Source organism: Chiloscyllium plagiosum, chromosome 19 (genome assembly GCF_004010195.1).
Source record: "Chiloscyllium plagiosum isolate BGI_BamShark_2017 chromosome 19, ASM401019v2, whole genome shotgun sequence".
Classification (NCBI taxonomy): Eukaryota; Metazoa; Chordata; class Chondrichthyes; order Orectolobiformes; family Hemiscylliidae; genus Chiloscyllium; species Chiloscyllium plagiosum.
The window spans coordinates 29022640-29036581 of NC_057728.1; positions in this window are offsets into that span (position 1 = coordinate 29022640).

Below are 13942 nucleotides of genomic sequence, written 5' to 3' on the forward strand. Positions count from 1 at the left end.
TAGTTTTGATGTATCTGATGCACTTCAGCATAGCAGAGGCTTATAGACTACTCAAAATAAACCTCCCCCAGCCTACTGCTTAGGTTTTATCTTTCTTAAACAGATTCATAAAGCAATAAATGAAGATATGAATGGAAGCAATGATACATTTTATGTTTATAATAATTACAGCTTTCACTCTCCTTTTGGTGAAGACTGTAAAATAACAGTGATGTCTGCTTCGGTGAACTACATCATAGACTTTCCAAAACACTGTTCTGATTGCAGCAGCCTCTGTGACGTGTCTATATTTCCTTTATGGCTTCAGATGGACCACCCAATTTTAAGCATTTCAAAACTTGACAAACCGAGAAGGACTGTACAAAGAGGTGGCCAGAACCATAGAAATTGGAAGAACATCCTTTCAAAGGAATAGTGAATGTATAGGACAAGCTATACGAAAATGAATTAATTCAGGTCAAGTTGATAGATTGACAAAGATACTGAATAAATAAGAGACCAAGAAAGGGGTGGCTTTACTCAAGTAAGAGTTCATCATTGAGGAGATAACTTATCAGCTGTGGAAGCAGTTGGCATTTTGGACAAAATTGTGATTCCTTGTCCCTAGTTTCTTGTGTCTTATATTCAGAACAAACACATATCAGTACTACACCATCAGCCATTAATACAAATAAGGATAACCTGGAACTCCATAACATAGTGGCTTGCTGTCTTATGCACCCATTGAGCCTTTCCTTTCATTGTCTCAGGAAATATTATAGAGGACACTGACATTATCTCCCTAGGAGGTAAAGTGAAGAAGGAGAAGGTACTCATTTCAATAGGAATTGAGTACATGTTGGGCATATTAGTGCATAAGAAATACAATCACAATGCTGTGATGATCTTGCAATCAGCATGACACACCTACCTGGGTAGGACCAATCCTTCCTGGCACATATAATGTTCTGGAAAAATGACCAGTTGCAATGCAGTTCACCATGGACAGAATAGCAAATGCTTTTGCCTGTGATGGACACCTCAAGGATTAGTAAAGGTTCATCCAAATCTGAATCTATCACTCAATGAGTCGTGGCGAAAAGTGCTGAGTAATCTCATGCAGTTGATGCACTTAATCAGGAAAGAAGGTTTCTCTGCCATTCAGATCTTAGCTCTTTGCATCTACAATTATATAATATTAAATGGTGTAATTTTGGTTTGCAGTTCAGTTCTGCCACAAGTCATCAATCATGACCACCGTATTTGTTCACTCCACACGTGTGTGTTCTCAATGAGGATATTTGCAAGCCACCAGTGCATAGCGAATGATTAGGCACAAACTACCCTTGCCACTTCAATTTGTAAAATTACATACACCACATGCCCACAAGAGACAAATCTCACAGGAATACCTGGTGAGCTGTTACAGGTACATTCATATAAAATCAAAAAAAGAACGGGGACACCTTTGTTAGACACAACAGTTCGGATCTGAAGTAATTTTATAAGATATCAAAGCTAAGACTTTAATTAAAAATTAACAAATTTGGCCACTGATGGATCCTGGGGATGCTTGCAATTTCCTTCTCACCTATCACTGAAAGGGTTTTGATATATCTTTTCTGGAATTTTTTATAGAATATTAGGCAGAGCACACTGATACTCCAATTTGCAACTAAATTAGTACCTGTGGTGAGAAGTTAGATTTAATCTACATTTCTTTGATATTTCTAATTATTTTTCAATAAGGGCTGAGGCTATCTTGTGTGTTGTTACAACTAATGTATCCATTTTCAACATACGGCTTGAAAACTAATCTTGCTGTATAAATTGAATAACACTATAAGGAATTCATATGATTTTTCTGTATCTACTATCAATATCTCCTACCATTAACAGCACACACAGGAATAGGACATTGAAGAGTCCTTATTGTTACTTTCCATTGTTCAATCCAACAATGCAACATTTAATATTTTTTACAGTGAATTTAGCTGGAATGTTCAGCAATAGTAATGCCGAAAGAGGCAGAGCAGTGTTGCAGAATGGGATTCTACCCAGCAGTTGTGTTTTCCACTGAGCAGAGCCACATTTCAGGATTCGGAGATGCCAGTGTTGGACTGGGGTGTACAAAGTTAAAAATCACACAATACCAGGTTATAGTCCAACAGGTTTAATTGGAAGCACACTAGCTTTCGGAGCGACAATGAAGGAGCATCGCTCCAAAAGCTAGTGTGCTTCCAATTAAACCTGTTGGACTATAACCTGGTGTTGTGTGATTTTTAACCAAATTTCAGGAGTAAGTGTTTTAAGACAATCATCAATCAATGGTCAGAGTTTGATCAATTTAGAGAGCTGGATAGATATTCCATAGAAGATTGCAGAATGCAATTTAAAAGACTACGTGCAACATTGCAAAATGTTCGGCATGGAAATTCTTAATACGGTGCTTGCCTTTAAAGTGTTGGAGTGTGCTAAATTGTTGAAAATGAACATTTCCTAGTATTAACTGGAGTTAGGATTTCAGAAAGAAATAAGTCTTAAGGAAGATTTCAGAAGCCTTAACAACATTCCTGTGAAAACATTCATTCTCAGCAGAACTCATGTTCAAATGGGACATTCAACATTAACACAAAGAATGGAGGATTCAATAGTTGCAGCAATGTAAAACCACTAAGATGCAAGTCAGAAGTGTCAATTCAAAAGGGAAATCATAAATAAAAGGATGAAGATAGGAATGTCTTAAGCAACTATAAAGGATGACAGAAATTGAGTAATTCTGACAGAAGAATGAACCCTAGGATTGTCTGGTATATTTTAGATTAAATTCCCGACAGTATGGAAACAGGCGATTTGGCCCAACAACCCACTGAAGAGTAACCCAGCAGACCCATTCCCCTACCCTATATTTACCCCTGACTAATGCACCTAACATTATGGGTAATTTAGCATGGCCAATTCACCTAATCTGCACATCTTTCAGATTGTGGGAGGAACCAAACAGGAGCATCCAAAGGAAAACTGTACAGACACAGGAGAATGTGCAAACTCCACACAGACAGTCACCCAAGGCTAGAATTGAACCTAGATCCCTATTGCTGTGAGGCAGCAGTGCTAACCACTGGGCCACAATGGTCAATAGTGTTTTGAAGGGAGCTCAAGATACTATTATGGAATGAATTTTCAGGTTTTTGAAATTAGGCAGGACAGGAGATTTGGAAAGAGAAGATAGTGATGCTGACCAGGCAAAGGGAACTGTACTAGTTCCAAGGCATTTTAGCCAGTGATTAACATTTAAGTCACAGACTCATCGAATTGTGCTGTATACATGCATGTCATAGTTTGTGGAGTGGAGTTATTAAAATATTACCTCGATTCTTTAAATAATATGGTGCGAAGGAGCATTAAGGGATTTGAGAGTTCTACTTGCTTTAGGTTTAAAGATGGCTAAGATCACTAAAAAGCAGGATGATTTTCTGTAACATAGTTGGATGATCCACATTATCAACACAGATGCAGTAACAAGTATAACATCCTAATTGCTGAACAGACCATCTATAAAAGGGGCTCAAATGAAACTGAACATGAAATACAATTGCTTTTGGGAAGTCAGTGAATTTACAGTTTACACAATCTGGATGTTGCCATATTCTTTTATCCAGACCTAGCTTCTGAAATTAAAATAGGAAGCAAGTGCTCTTGGCATAAGATGACAGGAGCTTAAAGGAATAAAATAGGCTAATGATCTTAAAAATACATTGGCAGTTTACCCAACAATCCTACTAAAGGATGTAGGAATAAGGGACATAAAACTGGAAGAGATCAGCAATATATATGAGATATGGTAAAAATATAATTTCTGTGGGGTGAGAAGTTTCAACAGCAAGTATATTTGAAAGACTGCTGATTCAAAAATCACAAGTGATATAGAAGAGAAGTTATGGAAATTAGGCAAATGTGTTTAATGTTTGATTGATGCAGCAAAGCTATTGTAATCCTCAGGTCCATCTTGATGAAAGTAGGTTGCCTCTGGTTCAAGTAGATACAGTTATGTTCTATTGGTATTACAAACAGAAACTGCCAAGAATCTTTATGATGCATATCAATGGTTTTCTGTCAAAAGGTTCAACAGAATTTGAGCAATGTACAATAGATAAAATGAAAGGGAAATTTAAGTTTCTGAGTTAAGCTTCTGGAGTCTTTAAATACATTGTGTTAGACACTAAGCAGAATAAGGCAGAAGTGCATTTAGATCGACAGCCTTACTTGAAAAAGATTCTTTGCCATCCCAATAAATTGGGTCAGATCCTCCCAGAAAGATGATTTTGCATCAAAGAAAGAGACAGACCAAGTAGGAAGTTTCACCGGACACTGGGAAAATGGGATTAGAACAGTTAGGTTCTTGTCTTTGACCAGCACAGACTCAATGGGCTGAAAGGCCTCTTTCTCTGCTGTAGACCTCAATGACTCCATGACTTATTTGCATACTCAGACTAGTTCTGAATCTAGTAACAAGACTTTGGATGTGAGTACAATGATGAAACATGCTACTGTTGAGGAAGTCTTGGGAGCAAATGAAATAAAAAGAAATTAAATTCAGGAAGAATCACACTCAAATTCCCAGCCTTGATGCAAAAGATAGAATACTAGCCCTTTTTAGTAATGCTTCACATGCCAATCCTCTAACTGGCTATTTGGATGTAGCAGAGTTCTTTGTATTCTATGTGTGAAAGTTGGACGAGTTGGACCAAAGGGTCTGCTTCCATGTTATACATCTCTATGACTCCTGAATACTTTGCCAGTATAAAAGTTATAAACGAAAGAGAATACAAAAATAAAGTTCATTGATTGTATCACAAAAATAGATGCTTTTGTTATGATCCCAGCTGATGTTAATGCTGGACAAGTCAGATGCCCATGCAACATTGTTGATGGATCAAAAGCTTAGTCTTTATAATTTGGTTACCATGGTTGTCCCTTACTGCAACTATTCACACAAGGCTGTCAATCTTCTTTTAACAAGAAAACAATAGGTTATTACAATTTTTTTAAAAATCTATATAGAAGAATTTAGCAAAATGAAAAAAAACTCTTGCCCCAGCAATATCCTTTACAAAAATTCAACCAGAGTGAAGAATCACTGCTTAGTTTCTTTGATTCTTACTTAACTCATAGGATTACAGATATCTGTCTTGAGGAACTTTCTAAATATTTACAAGTTGTGATTCTCTTTGTTACTGACTCTTCATGAGATACACAGGTAGTGGTTACTTCATTGACTTATTCTGGCTGAACTTGAAGAGTGGTCCTAACTACATAGCATTCCAAAATCATTTTAAGACTTCTTTCCAGCTCTGAAAGCCAGGAATGCTAAAAACTAAATAGCCCTCTTGCTAGTATGAAACTGGTCTTCTCAACTGAAACTTAATTATGGTTTGTCTTTCAGTATTTCATAAAAGTTTGATTAACTGCCACGGTAGATTATCTAGTCATTTAGTATGTTGTGTGCTTTCTTAGAAGTGATGTTGCAACTCATTGATCAAGAATGACCTCTTTTAAAAAGTGTCTCCATCACAGAACTAAAATCAAAACATTATTTTTCTCTACCTTATTATCTATATTTCCAAATAATACTGTATTTTAATTCTATGTTGCAGTTTTTCCAATTATTGGAGATCCTTGAAGTGGAGCATCTGATGGTATGACGAGTTACAATAATACGATAAATATCAATTTTATTTGGGTTAATTTACTTTATTTAAAGAAGAAACAGAGAATATAGAAGGTTGGCTATGTCATACGGAATTTCAGAAAAAATAATTTTATTATTAATTGTTAAGTTAATATATAGAATAAGAAAAAATACTATTTTGTTTAATTTTCATCAGTTTTGTTCAAGCATTGTGTTTGTGTTCAAATGTTTTATTTTAAAAATGGGTATCAGGTAGTTAAGCAGGGATTGGGGCTAAATGATTAATTAATTAATTAACTGGGTAGATATCAGGGAGGAACAAAGGGAGGGACTGGTATGTGGATAAAACTATAATATTGGTTGTGGGCAATTGCACCCCTTTTTAATCACTCGAAAATTCTTTTGTTGTACTTTTGGTTGCACTTTAGCCTCATGCTCCTGATCTTTGGTATCCAGTGAGGAGGGCATGGGCAAATAAGAGGACGTCCCCATGTCTCTGCACCTGGGCTGGCCACATTGGCCATTAACAGATCCAGGATGGGGGCAGTGATCAGTGTTAGAGTTGCTGGCTGTCTGCACTTCTTCCATGACTAGATTCAAGCCCAGGTATCCTTTGAAAGGAACCCCACATGTCACCAATAATCTTGATGCTTTTAGAGAAAGGAGGGTACCACAGCAGGTAGAGTTCTTTACCTCCCCTTTCAACTCCATTGTGATGTAATTCCAATCTTCTCTCCCTCCTTTGGTATTATTGCATTGCCCTTTACTGGCTTTTCACATAAATTGACTAATTGGAAACATGGTTGATTTATTGCTGGTGAAAAACAGATGAAAACTACCACGGGTGATTTGTTGTTGGTGAAAAGCTGTTCACTTGTGTGTAATAACACTGTCAGATATAATTAAAAGATAAGACTGTGTACTACTGAGGATCTTGTGGTGCAGAGGTAGTGTCCCTCCCTCAGAACCAGGCCCACCTACTCCAGTACTGTGTCATAACATTTCTGAACAGGTTGATTAGAAAATATCTAAGACTGAGTAGTTTCTTCCAACTCCAATTGTATTTAGTTCCCTCCCTTTCTTTTCACCCTCTGTCAATTATGTTGTTGTTGCACTGTTCCTGGTGGGCACTGTCATAAAATCTTAGAGATGTACAGCACGGAAACAGACCGTTTGGTCCAACTCGTCCATGCCAACCAGATATCCCAACCTAATCTAGTCCCACCTGCCAGCATCCGGCCCATATCCCTCCAAACCCTTCTTATTCATATACCCATCCAAATGCCTTTTAACTGTTCCAATTGTACTAGCCTCCACCACTACCTCTCGCAGCTCATTCCATTCATGCACCACCCATTGTGTGAAAAAAGTTGCCCCTTAGGTCTCTTTTATAACTTTCCCCTCTCACCCTAAACCTATGCCCTCTAGTTCTGGACTTCCCTACCCCAAAGACTTTGTCTATTTATCCTATTCATGCCCTTCATGATTTTATAAACCTCTATAAGGTCATCCCTCAGTCTCCAGTGTTCGAGTGAAAACAGCCCCAGCCTATTCAACCTCTCCCTATAGCTCAAATCCTCCAACCCTGGCAACATCCTTGTAAATATTTTCTGAACCCTTTCAAGATTCAAAACATTCTTCTGACAGGAAGGAGGCCAGAATTGCATATAATATTCCCCAAAAGCAGCCTAACCAATGTCCTGTACAGCCGCAACATGATCTCCCAACTCCTGTACTCAGTACTCTGACCAATAAAGGAAAGCATACCAAATGGTTTCTTCACTATCCTATCTACCTGCGACTCCACTTTTAAGGAGTTATGAACCTGCACTCCAAGGTCCCTTTGTTCAGCAACACTCCCTAGGACCTTACCATTAGGTTTATAAGTCCTGCTAAGATTTGCTTTCCCAAAATGCAGCACCTCTCATCGATCTAAATTAAACTTCATCTGTCACTCCTCAGCCCATTGGTCCATCTGATTAAGATCCCATTGTAATCTGAGGTAACCTTCTTCACTGTCCACTACACCTCTAATTTTGGTGTCATCTGCAAACTTACTAACTTACTCTTACACTTTGGTGTCATCTGCAAACTTACTCTTATGCTCACATCCAAATCATTTATATAAATGACGAAAAGTAGTTGACCCAGCACCAATCCTTGTGGCACTCCACTGGTTGCAGGCCTCCAGTCTGAAAAACAACCCTCCACCACCACCTTTCTCTTCTACCTTCGAGCCAGTTTTGTATCCAGATTGCTAGTTCTCCCTGTATTCCATGATATCTAACCTTGCTAACCAGTCTCCCATGGGGAACCTTATCGAATGCCTTACAGAAGTCCACATAGATCACGTGTACCACTCTGCCCTCATCAATCCTCTTTGTTGCTTCTTCAAAAAACTCAGTCAGTTCATCAGACAATTTCCCATGTTCAAAACCATGTTGACTATCTGTAATCAGACCTTGCCTTTCCAAATACAGCGAGATTTGAGAATACATGTATTTTCCAAATACATGTACATTCTGTCCCTCAGGATTCCCTCCAACAACTTGCCCACCACCACCATCAGGTTCACAGGTCTATAGTTCCCTGGCTTGGCCTTACCACCCTTCTTAAATAGTGGCACCACGTTAGCCAATCTCCAGTCTTCGGGCACCTCACCGGTGACTATCGATGATACAAATATTTCAGTAAGAGACCCAGCAATCACTTCTCTAGCTTCCCACAGAGTTCTAGGATAGACTTGATCAGGTCCTGGGGATTTATCCACTTTTATGCATTTCAAGACATCCAGCACTTCCTCTTGTGTAATACGGACATTTTTTCAAGATGCCACCATCTATTTCCCTACATTCTATATCTTCCATGTCCTTCTCCATGGTAAATGCTGATGCAAAATACTTACTCGTTTAGTATCTCCCCCCATCTCCTGCGGCTCCGTACCAAGGCCGCCTTGCTGATATTTGAGGGTCCCTATTCTCTCCCTAGTTACCCTTTTGTCCTTAATGTATTTGTAAAAACCCTTTGGATTCTCCTTAACCCAATTTGCCAAAGCTATTTCATATCCCCTTTTTTCACTCGATGTAGCCTGTCTATACCTGACAAATCCTCAATTTCTACAGTCATCCAGCATTCTCTACACCAGCCAGTCTTTCCTTTCACCCTAACAGGAATATACTTTCTCTGGACTCTTGTTATTTCATTTCTAAAGGCCTCCCATTTTCCAGCCGTCCCTTTACCTGCAAACATCTGCCCCCAATCAGCTTTTGAAAGTTCTTGTCTAATACAGTCAAAATTGGCCTTTCTCCAATTTAGAACTTCAACTTTTAGATCTGGTCTATCCCTTTCCATCACTATTTTAAAACGAATAGAATTATTGTTGCTGGCCCCAAAGTGCTCCCCCACTGACACCTCAGTCACCTGCCCTGCCTTATTTCCCAAGAGTAGATCAAGTTTTGCAGCTTCTCTAGTAGATACATCCACATTCTGACTCAGAAAATTTTCTTGTACACGCTTAACAAATTCCTCTCCATCTAAACCTTTAACACTATGCAGTACCAATCTATGTTTGGAAAGTTAAAATTCCCTACCATAGCCACCCTATAATTCTTACAGATAACTGAAATCTCCTGACAAATTTGTTCCTCAATTTCCCCCTGACTATTAAGGGGGTCTATAATACAATCCCAAAAGGTGACCATCCCTTTATTATTTCTCAGTTCCACCCAAATAACTTCCCTGGATGTATTTCTGGGAATATCCACCCTCAATACAGCTGTAACACTATCCCTTATCAAAAATCCCACTCCCCCTCCTCTCTTGCCTCCCTTTCTGTCCTTCCTGTAGCATTTGTATCCTGGAACATTAAGCTGCCCGTCCTGTCCACCCCTGAGCCATGATTCTGTAATTGCTATGTTATCCCAATCCCATGTTCCTATCTATGCCCTGGGTTCATCTGCCTTTCCTATTAGGCCTCTTGCATTGAAGCAAATGCAGTTTAATTTATCAGTCCTACCTTGTTCTCTGCTTTGTCCCTGCCTGCCCTGACTGTTCGACTCACTTCTTTTCTCAACTCCCCTTCCAATTCAGCTGCAGTCGGTCCTTCTTGTACAGGTCACTTCTACCCCAGAAGAGATTCCAATGATCCAAAAATGAGAATCCTTCTCCCATACACCAGCTCCTCAGCCATGCATTCATTTGCTCTGTCCTCCTATTCCTACCCTCACTAGCTCATAGCACCAGGAGTAATTCAGATATTACTACTCTCAAGGACCTCCTTTTTAAATTCTTGCCTAACTCTCTATATTCTCCCTTCAGAATTTCAGCAGTGCTTGGAACTTTTTTTTTAATAAGTGATACAGATGATTTGTTGGTGGGCATTAGTTAATAAACTCTATCCACTAAAAAAGCTGCTTGGTTTCTGTCTCATCATGTAGCTTAGATCCATATTGACAATGTTATCACCATTTGATTGACTGGTAACCAGTAATTTATGTCGATGTTGCTTTAACATAAGCTTCAGTGTGTCCCTGTAGTGAGTTTTTGTGCCCCTGAGCACTGCTGGTGGTTTATGAAAACATGGCCTGACCGACAAATGCTTTGCAACTATTGGGACACAGTTTCCAATCCAGTGAAGTTAATTTTGAAGGGTTTTTTTTCCTATTGTTTCGAAAGCAGCTTGAAAAAGGACACTACATTTTGTTTGACATTCCTCCTATTGAATTAGGAGAATGTGGCAGAAGTGTTATCGATCAAATTTCTCTAGCACTTTTATCTATGGCTGGTACACAGATATGTTCTCACTGCTGTACAGAAGTATGGTGACGGTAGCTGCTTTGTACATTATGATGCCTGTTGACCTGTATAAGTCTTTGTTGTCAAACACTCAATGCCATAATCCTGGTGCTTTGGCAGGATTTCCTCATCCACAGGATGTTAGCAATTCAGAAGATTGCTTCCCAGGATTTTCTCTGCTATAGAGACAACAGGGAAGTACCTTAATAGTTTCTACAGCATGATTCATCTTGAGTTGTAACTGCTGCCTTCCTGAAGTCAGCAGAGAAGGAAACAAATGAATTATTTCTCCCAACTCTGTAAGTGAAGTGATGGAGTCGTGTTGTGAGCAAAAGCTTTGGAGACCTCAGCTGCACATCATCAGGCCCGCGAGCTTTATTGTTTCTCATCTGTTTGATTGCATGTTGCAGCTGTTCCATCAATGATGGTCGATCAAGGGATTGTAGCAAAGGATGCTGGGGATAGCCTAGAGAGAATCAGCTGCCACAGTGGATTTCACTGTTTAGGAGTGTTTGAAATATTTTTTCCCAGTGCTGACATTCTTAAGAAAACAGAAACAAATTTGTGAGTGAAGGGAATATTGTCTGATTGACTTTAATCTATAGATTGCGCTGGTGGATTCAAAAACCTCTGTGTCATGATGGTCAGCATTCTGTTTGATTCCTTGGGCTTTCTCTTCCATCATTTGTCTTCAATGCTGCAGTTTTGCCTTTGGCTTCAGTCTACAATGGTTGGAATGCTACCTTCTGAATTGTAGTCCTGGGTAGTCTGGCAGCAACAAAAGCTGCTGATTTTTGTTCCAGGTGGCCACATATTTCTGAATCGTTTTCATTGCACCAATCCTGCTTCTGATAATGCTCAAAGCTAATGATCTGGGCACAGGTATTTTGAACAACTGACTTTGTTCTGAAGTCGAGAGCTCCTTGCACTGGCTAGGACTGAAAAGATTGGATTTTGGACAAAAGGGAATCAGCTGTTTCTGAATATCTCTAGCCACTGGCTTCTGTTTCTTATTTCTGTTTCTCCACTGCGTAAAGAGTTTTGTTTCTAAACCATTTCTTCCAATATTGTTTTCCTTTCCAATTCTCTGTGCACCTCACATTTCCTTTCCAATGCTTCATCCAGTACCTCTGTCCTTGCCAGTAACTATTTCCTCATAACAGTTACTAAACTTTCCTGTGGTCACTGGATCCAGCCACGTTAAAGCGAAACCCAAACATCTTATACAGGCCCCGTTTCCCTCAGAACTGATCCGAATGTCTCAGGAAACTGAAACCACCCCCTGTGCACCATTTCTCCAGCATACCTTAACATGTCTTCTCTTATTTTCTGTGTATATTCCACAATTTTCTGGCTTATTCCCAACTAGTTATTTATCCAGTTCTTTTTGGACAATTAAGCAATGCATCACCTGTTTCCGTGCTAATTCCTATCTTTTAGCCTCTCTATGGTTTTTTTTGTAAGCTTTAGTCCAGCAATTCTGCATTCACATTCGGCATTGTATTATTGGTGTAAGAAGCCATAGTTCGGTATTCTAACAGAAACACCGATGCAACAAATGTTGTCATGACAATAGAATGTTCTATAACGTTGTTGGCTAGTCTTCGGCCCTAGCAGAATTCTTTGTAATTTTCACTTGTTCATATGAGTCAGAGAGCAAGTTGCTGCTGGAAATGCACGTCTGTCTATTGTGCTCTGCACTGTTTCACTATTGGAGTGACTTGTCTTGGGCTCTCACATCTTGAAACGAACCCGGTGCTTAAGAAGGGGCTGTGAAATGTTTATGAACCGGCCACAGGCGGGAAATAAGAATCAGTTTGCCATTGCCCAACAATGGAGTGATTTTGCGAAGACAAAGTGGGCACATTACTCTGTCCAACAAGCAAAGTGATTCCAAACAAAAGTGAGGGGAACTGCAGCCCAGCACCATGGAGGAACCACAAGGAACATTACTCGCCACTGGTGAAGAGTGCATATGCCCAGCGCCCCAACAAAAAACAACAGGCGAAAGCCCCATTGAGGAGCAAGAGCAGGACTGGGTGAACTGGTCCTGGGATTACCTCAAAAGTGGCTGGAGTTGTTTGCTGAAACCCTTCAAATGGGGCTGGGGTTACCTGTCACGGGCCTGCTACTTGCTGCTTTTTCGCTGTAACTTCACATGTGACAATGAATGGCTGCTGAGTGAGTGTGATTCCATGCGGAGGAGCTGGAGGTCCTATGTGGGAGACCGAGTCCCCCCCAACATCCTGTTTTACCGCTGCCTCAAACGCTGTTTCAAAACCTTCCTAAGCGACTGGCAGACTCTGACGGGCGATCGGAACCCCCTGGCCAGCCTGTACAACTTGCTGGGGCGCTGCTGCCAATTCCTACGGTCCTGCGGGCATTCCGTGACCGGGAGGTACCGCCGTCCCTCCTCCTCGGATTTCTGGCACTCGGTGGCTTCGTGCGGAGAAGGCGCCAGCAAACTGAGCCTGAACCTGGTCAGCTTGTGCCTGGAGCCCCTGGCGCGCTGTTGGCACAAGGTCCGCAGCGGCTGTGGCTGCTGTCTGCGGGGCTGCTCCATCCTGGCGGTGTGCTACAGCGCGGTCTCCTGGCTCAGGCGTTTCCTGAGCCGCAGCCTGACCTTGGCCACTCGGAGCTGCTCCTCGCTGGTTAGATGCTGCGGCACTGTCTTCCTCCTCTGGTCCTTCCTCACAAAGTGCTGTCACTTCATCGCTCAATCCTCAAACCTCATCAAACGGCGTTAACCCCGCAGGGTCAGCCTCAGAACAATTCTTGCCTAATCCACTCCAGTTTCTATTTTTTAAAAGAAGTATATTTCAGATCTCCCTGACCCTTTAAAACCTGGACTGCCTGATATGAAATAACTTCTTTATGACTGGACATTGGGGTGACGTCCAATTAGAAATACTTGGGTGATACTAAACCACTGGAACCAATCCCGAATATTCTGTGAAACCTCATATCAATTAAGGTTTCACTCATTCCAGTTCAGAAGAAACTTACCATTTTTTTAGACTTATGAAAGGACATCATTTATTCATCTGTGATGCAATTCTTCGAACTCAACAGAGTTTTTTTTAAAAAAGCTTGAATCAAGACTAATCCTAACTCTGGATGCAACCCACTAGCTATCTCTGAATATTATCGTTACATTCTCCATTTTCCAGTCATCTCACAGCAGCCTTCCCTTTCAGGTAGCAAAGGTCTTTAATGGTGGTTCCTAAGTGTAAAACACCTGAACTCCTCGAATAGATCCTGCTCTGTAATTTACTAGGCTGCTTGCTGACAGTTATATATGAAGCACTGTCAGACATCTGGATTAGGTAGTACGGTTCACTGAGGTTACGAATCTACGCGCAAACATGATTCCTGTTCCTGTGATGGGTCAAAACAGGCTGACGATGGGATCCAAGGAAGCAATTATGACCACGAGGCCGGCGGTGCACAGTGCCGGCGGTGGGTTTCTCTGGACCA